At 40.0% G+C, this 14,553-nt stretch overlaps 1 protein-coding gene across 2 annotated transcripts in view; it reads right to left on the reverse strand.

Moving 5' to 3' along the window:
* The window catches only part of LOC110261213 (uncharacterized), a 171,907-nt gene extending 157,581 nt beyond the window's left edge, over positions 1 to 14,326 (reverse strand). The window contains exon 1 of one of the 2 annotated variants that reach the window (XM_084959063.1): positions 13,978 to 14,309. The gene's annotated coding sequence lies outside the window, so the exon portion shown is untranslated. Of the gene's footprint in view, positions 1 to 13,977 lie in introns of both variants that reach the window. The other variant, XM_084959062.1, reaches the window with a different exon arrangement.
* Positions 14,327 to 14,553: the final 227 nt, after the last annotated feature.

Consider the following 14,553-nt stretch of genomic DNA (forward strand, 5'->3'; position numbering starts at 1 on the left):
TGGTGTTTAAAAATAGCATGCTATCCTTGTATATGGAAAACTAGTTTTGCAATTACTAGCTACTTTTTCTATATTTGAATGACTCTTTTACCGTGGGAACTTATAAGAAAAAACAAAAACAAAAAGGATCAATGATGAAAAAGCAAAAGGTAAGGCATATTCTAACATGGTCAATTTATAATTTGTTAAGCATTATTGAAACAGATTTAGATATACATAAATTCCATTTAGTAAGAAGACATACCTTCAGAGTGGGACTGGGATTAACTGTTTAACTTAAATCTTTAGTAGAGTTCTAATAGCTGAAAGTTGGTGGTGTTCGGTTGGTTTGGTTTTTTATAACTCATTCCTGGCAAGACCTAATCTGATCTGAATTCATTTAATGGCAAAACCTGAAGTGAGCTCATATGTTATGCGGCTATTTATAATCTTTATTTTCCACTTAGTATGAATATTCATACGTTTGCTGCAGAAATCATGTTTGATTACAATTACGAGTCTGCTGTATCCCCCACTAGAGTGTTACATAATATACTTTATATGCACATATTATATTTCTTAAATATGAAAAATTCTGAATTCTGAAAACCCCTGGATCCAAAGGTTTTGGAGGAGGAATTGAGGACCACCTTTCTTTGTATTAATAACTCACAATACTTTTACGTAAGGGAAGATGTTGAACATAATTATCTCTAAGATATTTTCCTTCATTAAGTACAGCTTTTTCCCCATTTTAAAGGGTGAAAACTAGTGTCCATGGAGCAAGAGTCTCCAAACACACAAACAATAACTCATGAAGCACAGGCCAGCAGCACTAAGAATTATCTCTGATTCTGGAGAAATTCAGCCAGAGAGTGGCAGCTACGCTGTCCTGGCCTGAATTATCTACTTTTATTGTCATGATTTTGGTTTTGTCTACCTTCTCTAGGAGGCTGAGAGAAGCCTAGGCCATGTATGGTTTTGGGGGGCTTTTTTTTAAAATAAACTATTTTGGCTTTTCTCTTTATTTATTTTTAGGGCCGCATCCACAGCATATGGAGGTTCCCAGGCTAGGGGTGGAACTGGATCTGTAGCTGCTGGCCTACACCATAGTCACAGCAACATCAGATCCAAGCTGTGTCTGCGACCTTCACCACAGCTCACGGCAACACTGGATCCTTAACCCACTGAGTAAGGCCAGGGATCGAACCTGTATCCTCATGGATACTAGTCAGATTCATTTCTGCTGAGCCACAACTGGAACTCCAGGCCATGTAGGCTTTTTGAGAATCTAGGTATTTTTTTTTTAATACTAAAACTGAGTTATAAAAATCGTCATATTTACATTAGGTGGTTTTTAGTGACAGTACTGTTTTTAGTGACAGCTCTTTTTAGTGACAGTTTTACATGATAAAAGCTATGCACGAAATAATTATAGGACTGTCATTAAATTTATCAATATTATTAAAAATATTAATTGATCACACATTATCAGTGGTGTGGTTGCAATGAAACACAAGCTTAAATTGCATAATGAACATGACCCTCTTTCAATTCTGTAAATATACCTCTAGCACAATAAAAAAACATATATATATATAAAATATATAACGTCAAAAGTCTACACTGCAGGGCTTTCAACATGAAGCCCAAGACCTGTGTCAGGCCTCCCAGTCTGCCCCTGGATGGTTTGCTCTTCTGTTTTAATGCTGACCTGCCAAATGCAAGAACTCCCAGTCTCTGAAACTGCCAAAGTTGGGTTTTTCAAACATGGGATTTCCTTGCACTGTGTATTTCTGTTGCTGAATTTATATTATTCTTCTATTTTATTTCTGTACCTAGTAGTTACAGAAGAGACCCACACATATTAGGAGCCAGGAATCGCCATAGAGTCAAAAACCCCTCTGAAGACTATAGAATGCCAGTAACTCTTCTCATACTTGTGGTAGAACGACAGGCTGTGTCTAAAGTCTGTTGAAAAGAAGGCTGTCCTCTGAGCCAAGTATTGCCCGGAAGACCCTTCTTACTCAAAAACCTTTTCCTCTTGGGTTGTTTCCTGCCTCTCACTGTAATTGTCTCCCTGACAGAGGAACCACCTGCCCTGGTTCTCCAAGGGCCAAAGGACCTGGGGTTTTCTGTTTAACTACTTCATGCCCATCCCACGTAGGGTTTTATTCCCTCTCTACAGTCAAGGAGACTGAAGTAGAGGAAAGTTATGGAACTTGCCCAAGGTCTTCCAACTAGCAAATGGTAGAACAATGACGTCAAAATCCATGCTTTCCTCCGCTACGCTAGATAGGCCAGGTGGTCTATTTCTTCTGACTTTTACAAAGCATATGTAACTGATCCTTGGATCAGTTACAAACCACCTAACTCCATTATCCTGTGGCCCCCATTTCTCTTGCCCTCAAGAAATTCATGAAATGCTTTGCTAAATGTCTTGAATTCCCTATGAAATGTGTGTTAACTCCATCAAAAAAAAAGGGGGGGGGAATAAAATCATTTCATAGAGGAAGTATTTTCTGATGACTGGCTGTGTGCCAAAGTCCTGTGTCTACCATGTTTTATTCCTAATGATTCAGTGTGGGATTCTAGTGATCTCTTTCACTAATTCACAAACTATTCCTTGAACACACTATTCCAGAATCTAGCCTAGGATAATCATTGAAGTAACTAAGCTGTAGTTTGGAGAATCCAACCTTTTTACTTTCCTTAGAAAATCAAACTGTTTATGCATCTCCAAGAAAATTTTCATCTCCCTGAGATAACCAAAATGGTTTGGCATCCTCAATTTTAACATCTTTCCATTGCTGCAGTAAATCTAATTGCAGAGTACACTTTATTCATATTTTATTTGACTTTTATTTTTAATAGCAGTGCCATTAAATCCTTTTAGGTGTTTCTGAGGCAGCTCTACTGCCTGCCTTCTTCTCCCAGAGTCTGCCCCCAAAGAGAAAAATCTCTCTGACTCCAGGGAAGCCTTACTTCTGGATCTGGGATTTATGTGTTTTATTGTATAGAATCAACATTCTGAGTGTATTTGAGCAGAGGGTCCTTTCACAGACTTGCTGCCTTTTGCATTTTTTGGTCAGGGCTATTTGCAGTTGTTTTGTGGGAATGTTCTCAGGATCTAGTGCTGTTTGTTATAACAAACCACCCCAAGACTTAGTGAATTGAGATAACAATGTGTTTTTGTTCCTTGGGCTGACTGGACTCAGCTGGGAAGCTCTCAATTGGCTGTCTCTCAACTGGCTGCAGCCAGTGTCTACTAGGGCCGGGGTGGGCTTCATGGCTGTGACCTGTGCAGTCACACAGGGCACCATGTTTAGAAAGACCTCATTTTTGGTTCAATGTCCTGCTGTTGCTATCTTGATTCTTTTAATATTTTTTTGAACAGGGAACCCAGGATTTTCATTTTGCGCTGGGACTTATAAATTATAGAGCTGGTCTTGGCTATGCTACAGTAATCTGAAGATTTGACTACACTGGAATTCCAAGATGCCTCACTCAGAAGGCTGCTAGCTGATGCTACCTGTTGACTGGGAGCTCCACTGAGGCTGTCACCTAAAATCCTCACTCATGACTTCTCTTTGTGACCTCAATTTCTCCGAGAGAGTATCTCAAGAGTGTGTGGTCCAAGAGGTCCAGGCAGAAGCTGAAATTCTGGTTATGCCTCAGCTTTGGAAAAACCAGAACACTGCTTGCAACACATTCTGTTGGTCAAGCAAGTCATGAAGACCAGCTCAGACTCAAGGGGAAGTGTGTTGGACTCCACTTTTTTTTTTTTTTTTTTTTTTTTTTTTGTCTTTTTGCTATTTCTTGGGCCGCCCCTGCGGCATATGGAGGTTCCCAGGCTAGGGGTCCAAACGGAGATGTAGCCACCGGCCTACGCCAGAGCCACAGCAACGCGGGATCCGAGCCGCGTCTGCAACCTACACCACAGCTCACAGCAACGCCAGATCGTTAACCCACTGAGCAAGGGCAGGGATCGAACCCGCAACCTCATGGTTCCTAGTCGGATTCATTAACCACTGCGCCACGACGGGAACTCCTGGACTCCACTTTTTGATGGAGTTGCACGATCACATTGCAGGAGTGTACGTGGGATGAGACGTTGTTTTGTTCATCTTTGGAAAATGCACTCTGCCAGGGGGATATGTGGGGCACACAACTGCTTTGCTTTGAGTGCTCTGCCTCTCTCACGCTTTCCTGCAAGCTCTACCCTGTTGGTAGGTATTCACGACCAAGTGTGGATAAACAAGACAACTTCAGGGTATCAGCCCTGCCTTTTGGTGTCTGTCTAGTATGACTAAAATGATATTTGCTCAAAATCTCCTTAAGCCATGTATGCGCTTGGGGGATGAGAGGTGTACATAAGGGGGATTCTAATCTTGAGGTGAGTCAGGGGCTGTTAGGAGGAACTACTTTTTGAGTTTTTGCCACAGCTCATGTTGAGTAAAAATGTTGAGCTTTTCTAGATTACTTTGCTAAATCTTGCAGCTTTCAAGTCCAAGACCTTATAGCAGTGATGAAAGAGGAGGTTTAGTGTTTGATTATCCTGGGACAAATCCCAATCCTACTACTCACTAGGTAGGGAAAACTGATAAGAGTTTCAGTTTCTTCATTTATAAAGTAGGACTAATGATACTCTGTTAGGAGCTACCATGATGATTAAGTGAGATATTGGATATAGCTCTAATAGCTACTGTTATTAATAAGTATATTATTTGTCTTTGATTTAGGTTACTACTTTTTAGGTCCCCTTTGCCAAACTCATGGTTGAGTTATTAGACCTACCTAGATCCTCTGGGGTGACGTACTGGTGTAGACATAATAAGAATATTCTAAGAATAGCATGGTCCTGCAGCCTCTGTACTAGAAGCTGCTGGTTTCCACCTATCAGTGTTGAGGCCTGTCAAAACTAGTAGTATTGGTAACTAACATTTACTGAGCAGGGTACTTAGATATGTTAGGGCTTTTGATTTAATTCTTACTACAACCCTCTGAGATGGGTACTGTTTTCTTTCTGATATTAAAATGGAATAAATCATAGTTTGTTGAGAATAAACCACTTGTGTAAAATCATCAAGGTGGTAAAATAGTGGGCCAAGATCCAGAGGTCTCTTTGGCCCCAGGGCCTGTGTTTCTCCATTGTGTTATTCTGGCCTTCCAGATAGATTAAAGCATTCACATAGTTGAATCCTTTGCATGTGATCTGAGATCCTAGGCTCTTGTCTAGGGACTTATTTGGGAGATTCAGTCCCTAATATGTTACTATCAAGTCCAGTTGTAAGAGCTTATTCGGGAAGAGTTCCTAAAACTATCCAACTTTTCAGCCATTGGTATACATTTCCCTGGAGGATTATCTTGCAGTGGGCCAATCCCTCGTGCTTGTGGTTGGGTAGCTTTCAGCACGGCCTCTGATCTGACATTTGGCATTTTTTCCTGGCAGGCAGCCAAGGGGATTGAGTATTTCTCCGTGTTTTTTTACTTTCATTCTTAACCATTTCCTCTAAAAAAAAAAAAAAAAAAAAAATCAGGATTTTACTAGTGGAAATGCATCTTCAAAAACTGTGAGGGAAATTTTGTGGCTACAGGGGGAAGAGGGGACAAGGTGACTGAGGGAAAGGAGGAATAGAGCCCTTAAAATTATCAACAGAGTTCAGAATTCCTTGAGCTAGAAAGGTTCTAATTTTTAAAAGTTGTTTAAATTCAGAGTTCCCATTGTGACTCAGCAGAAAGGAATCTAACTAGAAACCATGAGGTTGTGGGTTCCATCCCTGACCTAGCTCAGGGGGTTAAGGGTGTGGCACTGCTGTGAGCTGTAGTGTAGGTCGCAGGCGTGGCTTGGATCCTTGTTGCTGTGGCTGTGGTGCAGACTGGCAGCTGTAGCTCTGATTAGACCCCTAACCTGGGAACCTCCATATGCTGGGGGGTGCGTCCCTAAAAAGCAAAAAAAAAAAAAAAAAATTTTAAAAATTGTTCTTCTGGAGTTCCCGTCGTGGCGCAGTGGTTAACAAATCCGACTAGGAACCATGAGGTTGCGGGTTCGGTCCCTGCCCTTGCTCAGTGGGTTAACGATCCGGCGTTGCCGTGAGCTGTGGTGTAGGTTGCAGACGCGGCTCGGATCCCGAGTTGCTGTGGCTCTGGCGTAGGCCGTTGGCTACAGCTCCGATTCAACCCCTACCCTGGGAACCTCCATATGCCTCGGGAGCGGCCCAAGAAATAGCAGCAACAACAACAACAACAAAAAAGACAAAAAAAAAAAAAAATTGTTCTTCAAAGGAGAAGTATTCTGTAAGTATAAATATATGGTCAGGCACCTCTTCATGAGCTGTGGAGAATCCCTAAGGTGATTATTTGTACTATTTCCCTGTAGTAAATGTTTACAACTGCCTTCTCTTTCCTAACATTTAATTCCCAAACTTGATTTTAAAAGTAGCAGAGCTGGCTTAAGTTTTCATGCTTTCTCTTTCCTCTTCCACCCATTTAGAAAGGTGCTGGCAGCTATTCACAAACCACAGAAATGATTATTTGGCTTTAGTGACCTTCCGCAAGAAAAAACTTTCCCCCCCTACTTTTTCTTTCTTTCTTTTTCTATGTTTTGAGCACTTAACTATATGCCCTGCTTCAAGTGTTTTAAATGCGTTAACTCACTGAACACTCACATTGAATCCTAAGAGATCTCCAACAATTATAACCCTATTTAACAGATAAGAAACCTGAGGGTTAAGAACCAGGCCCCAGGTCACATGGTTAATAAGTGGGGTTGATGGTTTGATGGGAGAGCCTTTTTCCCATAAAAACTAGTAGAGTCAAGTTCACCAAAGTCCCAGGATCAAGACCAGGCTCTGCCACTTCCCACATAATTAGCCAACTCTTAATTGCTTATACTGCTTCTAATATGCCTGAAGTTCTCACAGTATTTCAACCAATCCCAATGAAGGTGGACATTATTCCCATGAAAAATTAAGTGCATTCCAGTTCCTAATGGATTTTCAACCCTCCCCCCTTAAATAAGCTCAGGGCTCTTGGGCTTTTGCTCCTATAGAGGTTGGAAGGAATTCTATTTATTCATTCCCTCACTTGACAGACACACACATGGGCAATATGCATAGTAACAGAGTGCAGACACTGGACCCAGACTACTTTTTTTGAATTGTGGCTTTGCCATTTACTTGCTCAAGGCCACACAGCTTCTTATTGAATCTATGCCTCAGGTCCCTTACACAAATGAGTTAATGACAACACTGATGTCACATAATTATTATGTTTTAAATGAGTTAACCTATATTAAATACTTAGAACCATGCGTGAGACATAGTAAATGCTCAATAAGCATGAAGTATCATTGAACTGATATTAAGGAAATAGAAGTATGCTGAGCACTGGAAATAAAAGGACTTGGAATCTAGTGGGAACTACAGGGCACATTCCTTCAATAGATCCATTCATGTGCTAAGCACCAGGCACTGGGGATGTAACTTTGGCTGTGGTGTAAGCCTGCAGTTACACCTTCAATTCAACCCCTAGCCCGGGAACTTCCATATGCCCTGGGTGCCACACTAAAAAGACAAAAAAACCCCAAAAAACCAAAACTTCAATTAACTCATTTAAAATTTACAATTTAAAACTTTCTATTCACAGAGTTTTACAATCATTACCAAAATCTAATTTTAGAACACTTTAATCACCCCTAAAAGAAACTCCATTCCCATTAGCAGTCACTGCCTACTCTTCCCCACAGCCCCTCCACAGGTATAGGCAGCCACTAATCTACTTTCAGTTTCTGTAAATTTGCTCTTAAATTCTTCAGAAGATCTGATAAAAGTAACTTCTACCCCGGGAATATGCAAAATATTGCATGCAATTTCTAGTAAAGCAGAAGCCCCAGTTTAAATTTAACCTTTTAAAAATTATTATTATTATTTGCTTTTTATGGCTGCATCTGCAGCAGCATTTGGAAGTTCCCACACTAGGGGTCAAATGGCAGCTGCAGCTGTAGGCCTACACTACAGCCACAGCAATGTTGGCTCTGAGCCGCGTCTGAGACCTATGCCACAGCTCATAGTAATGCCAGATCCTTAACCCACTGAGCAGGGCCAGGGATCGAACCCACACCCTCACGGATACCAGTCAGATTCTTAACCCGCTCAGCCACAATGGGAACTCCCTCAGTTTAAATTTAAAAGGAATCCTCTTAATAAACCCAAAGTCAATCTCTACAAAGTTGGCACTAGAGATAGAAACTCCCAGTGGTGACGATGGGCAGCAAGACCTCGTTGCTCTCACTCCTGTGTCTCTGCCTGACCTGAGAGCTCTGCATACACACAATTTGCTCCAAAGTTTCTACACATAATCTTCACATATGAATGTCAGCCACGGGGCTCCATCTCCTTCACCCTCGCCATTTGTTTCTTCTGGGAGCAGCAGAAACCTAAAAGATACTAGTCAGCAGTTAAGAGTAGTGTTTCTGAAGATTGGTTCAAGCTACTGTGATAATGGCTCCCTTTTACTCAGGGTTTATTATGTCCGAGCCTTGTGCTTGTAATTATCTCTTCTGATTTTTCAGTTTTAGGGATACTACCTTGATAAGTACTATTGCAACTTTTTTTGGTAGTGCCTGTTAAATAATATGATACCATCATAAAGAAAGCTTCTGCCAACAATCTTTGGTGCTGTTGCCTCTAATTCATTTCACAGAAGCCAAGAACAGCTGGAGTACAGAGGGGGAACTTTTAGATAGTAAAAAAGAGCAATGTTTGAGCTCCTATTAGATCACTAAGAATGCCTTTGCCCTCTGCATACCTAAAGCGTCAGGTTAAAGCTTCAAGAATGTGTTGATCTCATCTCTTTTAGAATAACAAATTAGAACTTTGATTATGGAATATTTAAAATTTTAAGCTTTATTACCATGTTAGCTGGCGGGGGGGGGGATTCTTCTTGGTAGAGAAAACAGGAAGCAACTTGAAAGCACATATGGACTTTACCTCTGTATTCAGTGTAGGATCTGTCTTGCAATTCACCACTCCAATATCATTTTCATTTGGCTACAGACACTCAGAGATTTCTGTTTTCGCTTTTGCTTTTTTCTGGGAATCTACAAGTTCCTTCCTACTTCATGTTCTCTCGACTGCTGTTTCTTCAGCCTTTAAATCTTTGCAAGCCTGGTTTCTTCTCATTTTAAGGCCTCAGCTCAGAAGGCTTTCTGACCATACAATCCCAGACAGTTGCCCCTCCTCACATTATCCTCTCATAGTACATGTCCCTCTCTGAAAATGATGTCGGTGACACATTTATTTACTTGTTTATTCTCTGCTTCTTTCCACCAGCGTGCAAACTCTGTGAAGACCACAGCCTTGCTTGTTTTGTTCACCACAGAATTCTTAGGGCTCAGAACAGTGCTTGACACACTGTATGTTCAATAAATAGCTGTTGAATTAAATGCTTATATCAGAATGATTAGATAAATGGTATTACATGTAAATATATTTTCTCTTTTGAAAGGGGTTTACACTTATGCATTTGGAATCTAATGGATATATTTAAATCTAAAAACTTGCTATTTATTGTAATGTCCAAAATTAAAATGTTTTTAAAAGAGTAAGATGAAAATAACAGTGTCTTTTTTTTCTTCTGAAGTTTTTCTTTTGGTTTGACATATTCAAAATTAATACAAATTAAAAGGAAGGGGAATACAGCAAGCAAAAAATTAATTTTCAGTGATAGAGGATCAAATGTAAGAGCTAATAATAGAAAAAAATTATAAAACTTCTAGGAGAAAACACAGGAGTAAATCTGTGATTTGAGGTTAGGTTGATATGACAACAAAAGCACAAGTGATAAAAAAAAAAAAGATAAATTGGACTTCATCACAAAAGACCATATCAAATTAAAAGCTTTTATGCTACAAAGAATACCACCAAGAAAGTAAAAAAAGTCAGACCACAGAATTGGGATAAAATATTCAAATCATATAACTGATAAAGCACTTGAATCCAGAATATACGAAGAATCCTTAAAACAATAATAATAAGATAACTATATCAGTTAGAAAACAGCTAAGATCTAAACATTCTACAAATAAGATATAAAAATGGCCTTTATGCATCTTAAAGATGCTCAACATCATTAGCTATTAGAATAATACAAATCAAAACTACAATAAGGTTCCACTTCATACCCGCTAGGATGGCTATAATCAAAAGGCAGACACACAGGACGTGGAGAATTTGGAATTCTGATCATTATTAGTGGGACTGTACACTGGTGCAGCCTCTTTGGAAAACAAGTTTGGCTCCTCAAAATGTTAAACACAGTTACCATAGGACCTAGTAATTCCATTCCTAGATATAGATCCAAAAGAAATAAAAGCGCATGTCCATACAAACCCTGTAAACAAATATTCATAACAGCATTATTTATAATAGCCAAAAAGAAGAAATAACTACATGTCCATCAAATGGTGAATGCATAAATAAAATGTTGTCTATCCATATAATGGAATATTACTCATTTGTAAAAAGGAATTAAGTACTGATACATGCTACAACATGGATGAACCTAGAAAACATTATGCTAAGCGAAAGAAGTCAGGCATAAAAGACCATATGATGCCATTTATAAGAAATGTCCCAAACAGGCAAATCTATGAGACAGAAAGTAGATTAGTGGTTGCCCAGGGCTGGGGAGTGACGGTTAATGAGTATGGGTTTCTTTTGGGGGTGATAAAAATGTTATAAAGTTAGATAATGTTAATAGTTTCACAACTCTGAATTTTCTAAAAAAAAACTTCGAATAGTATCCTTTAGATAGGTGAATTATATGGCATGTGAATTATGTTTCAATAAAGCATTTTTTTTTAAGAGTACAATTTAGGGGAAAAAATTTAAAATCAAGAGGGTCAACCTTTGAAGAAAGTTTGAGGTGGCAAAACAGAGAGTATAAACTTCTATTTTTAGCTTTGATATTCTAACTTTAGCAAGAGCCTAAATTTGCAATATTATATTTAGTACTTCATCCTCAGACAGAGGGGATTTGCCCTTTTCTTCATAAGAACTTTTATTGCTTTTGTTTCAAAAATCCACTATACAGAGTACCCTAAAAATTAGATTCTGTTCTGATTCTTTGGCTGCAGGCGGCAATGTAAGGGTAAAAGACTCTTCTCTTTACCATGTCTGTCACAAGTGTAATAGGTGAATGCTTAGGCTGTGAGATCAGACTGTTTGGACTCTTCCAGGCAATGTGAATTTGAGAGGCACTTAACCAGTTTCCTCATGTGTAAAAGGGGAGTAGAGGTAGTAATACTATTTATTCTATAATGTTGTTCTAAGAATTAAAGTCAATGATTCATGTAAGGTATTTAGTACAGAATCAAGTGCATAGCAAATGCGCAAACTGTAGCAGTTGTTAATAATTATTATTAATAATAACATGGCAACAGTTAGTAACAGGATTGAGATTACTAAGAAATAGGTAAAAATTAAGTTGTAATGTGGTTGAGAATTGAGTGTTAGCATCCTAAAAACAATATTATACTTGGAAGGATGTGTAAGATTGTTTTCTCAGTTCCATTAATATTTAATCAAGGATATTTAATCAAGATATTTGGATAGTTTTTAGCGTTTACTGCTAGAAAACTGTCTAGAGAGCTTGCAAAAGATAAAGCTGTGAAGTTGCATATGTATTTTTCAGAGAATAATATGTGATTCAAGCACTGTTACAGAGTGCTGATTATTTTAAGCTACATTTCTAATCAGCAGTATCTTATAACTTGTCACTTTACAACCCCTGCCTCTCATTTGAATAACAGTCTCCCAAGAAGTCTCCTATTCTTTTCTCTTGAGGTTTATTCGGCCAATATTTTTTCTATTGAGAATAGCAGGAACTTTATTTATTTATTTATTTATTTATTTATTGTCTTTTTGCCTTTTCTGGGGCCACTCCCACGGTTCATGGAGGTTCCCAGGCCAGCGGTCTAATCAGAGCTGTAGCTGCCGGCCTACGCCAGAGCCACAGCAATACGGGATCCGAGCCACGTCTGTGACCCACACCACGGCGCACGGCAACCCACTGAGCAAGGCCAGGGATCGAACCTGCAACGTCATGGTTTCTAGTTGGATTCGTTAACCACTGAGCCACAACGGGAACTCCAGAAACTTAAATATATTTTTAAAGACTGTTCTAACTTATCAAGAGAAAGGAAAATGATTACATATGAAATAAAATTATGAGATGTAAAAGAATTATCATTTTGAGCTTTATTTGTATACTTTGAAAATGGGCTTTAAGGAGCTCCCTGGTGGCTCAGTGGGTTAAGGATCCAGCATTGTCACTGCTGTGGCTTGGGTTGCTGCTGTGACTTGGGTTTCGTTCATGGCCTGGGAACTTCCACATGCCAAGGGTGTAGCCAAAAAAGAGGGGGGGGGGAGCTTTAAAATGTTCTAGGCTTCACCAAAATTCTAGGAGAGATGAAAGGGAGAAAAGGAAGTTGGAAGTGTTTACAAGTTTTTCCTGTTTTCCCTAAATGGTTATTTACATTTTTATGTTATGTTAAAGATGAATTCCCTGAGGAGCACGAGCGAACCTTAAAAATTCACAGCCATACAATTTCCCTATGTGTTGTTTAAGTATTCTTGTAGTAATGCTTGGTAATCATAAAAGTCTGTTTGAGGAAACCAGAGACCTGTACATAGGATAAAAACTAAGGATAGGCCTCCCCTCTCCCCAGACTGTGGGAGTGGGTAAGTTACTTAGCCTCTTTGCGCTTCATTATCCTCACCTTAAAAAGGCAGTAATAATACCTTTCTCATAGTTGGTGTGAGGATTAAATGAGATCACACAGGTAAAGTGCACCAAGAGTATAGTAAAATATCAAGTTTTAGCTCTTAATGTTGTTGTGGTAGTGGCCAAAAAGGGGTAAAAAGAGGAGCTGTAGCAGATGCCTCAAAGATGCAGATACTAACAACAGCCCCTGGTAAAGAGAAAGGGTTAAAGCACTACAATCTTCCAAATTGCACCTGAACTATTTTCAAAGAGGCATGATGAATATGGTCAAAAACTCCTTGTCCTTTTTCTTGGAAGGAGCCAGGGTCTCTGTGTGAGATGGAGGTGTGTGCCACAGGGAGGTGTGTGCGAGGCAAAAGAGAAATAGGTGACTTTGAGGAATGGGGGCTGGATTTGGAAATTAGAAAACCACTAGGCTTGCTGCCACAGGACTGTAATATGACTCTTTTATTTCCCATGTTAAGGAATTGACTTGAATTCCTCTCAGAAATCGATAAGATTGCATTTGGCCATGTTACATACCCTGCTTGACAAGCAACAATATTTAGATTTTATCAAATATTGGAAATGAACTGATAATTGACTGGCTTCTATCAAAAGGTAGCATTTGGATTAAAAAGGATGTCAAGCGTCTCAGAGTGGAATTAGAAGACTGGGTTAACTCCTGGCACTAGCATTTACAGAAGTGTAAACTTGGTAAATCTTTTCACCTCTGAAATGGTTTTAATTTGTGAAAAGGGAAACCTACCTAACAGGTTGTTGACATTAAGGTCATTCATAGCCTCTGAACATAGAGATGCATTTTTTTCCCCTATATTTTGCGTTACTGGAAAAAGGTTTAAAAATTATGACAACACATTTAAACTTAGTGTTACCAAATATGCTTGAATATGCATCGACACTCTATGATCTCAAAGGACTTTAATATTTTCAACTAATAATGACAGTCAATTCGCTGACATTTTCCTCCCCTCAATGCACTTTTTAGCACACCACACATTCATTCGGTTGCTCTAAAATGTTACTTCTTTGGCACATTTTACAAACACCCAATCTGTACCTTTCCGGACACTAACGGACAATCAGATTGACTCTAGAAAGTGTTTCTTCTATAAGCAACGCCTTTTCGAGGTTTGCCCAGGGTCTGGCTAGCGCCGCACTGTCGGGAGTTAACAGCAAATAAAGCACCGGTCGCAAGCGCGCAACACTCACATATAATACTTCAACTTGTCTTTTAGGTTAATTCTGCTGCTCGAGTTCAAGTCCCCGCGAGAGGAAGCGTATTCCGCTTCACATTAAGCAGAAGAGTCTCGATTCATTAATGGGGCTGCAGGAGGGAGACGCCAGCAACTGAGTAGCTGGGGCACTTGGAAGAGAGCGGCACCTCTGCAACCCCTCGAAGTTTGTTTCCATTTATAAGACTGGTAGCCACCTTGACCCTCCTAGAGAGGTGGGGAAAGTTAGCCCTGGACCGGAGGCGGGAAGTAAAACCGAAGACTGAGAACTTTCGCGAGGAAAACACGCCTTCACGTTTTCCTGTTTTCAGCGCAGCTCAAGACCCAGAGAGTTTAAGGGTGGTGAGAGCAGGTGGCAGAACTCCGCCCACCACCGCGCTTCTCCTCCCTCAGCTTGCACGCTCCACTCCCTCGGTGAGGTCCCGCCTCTGAGGCGCGCGCGAAGAGTTGTCGCGCCGTGAACTCTGGGAATCGTAGTGCTGGCTCTGGGAATCGCCACGGGAAAAGCGACTCTTGCCTACATACCCCGTGGTGCCTTGCGGCGCTGGCCGCT

This window comes from Sus scrofa, chromosome 6 (assembly GCF_054392235.1).
Source record: "Sus scrofa isolate SSC_HxYL_T2T_F1_AM1 chromosome 6, Sscrofa_HxYL_maternal_Yorkshire_Landrace_v2.0, whole genome shotgun sequence".
NCBI classification, from domain to species: domain Eukaryota; kingdom Metazoa; phylum Chordata; class Mammalia; order Artiodactyla; family Suidae; genus Sus; species Sus scrofa.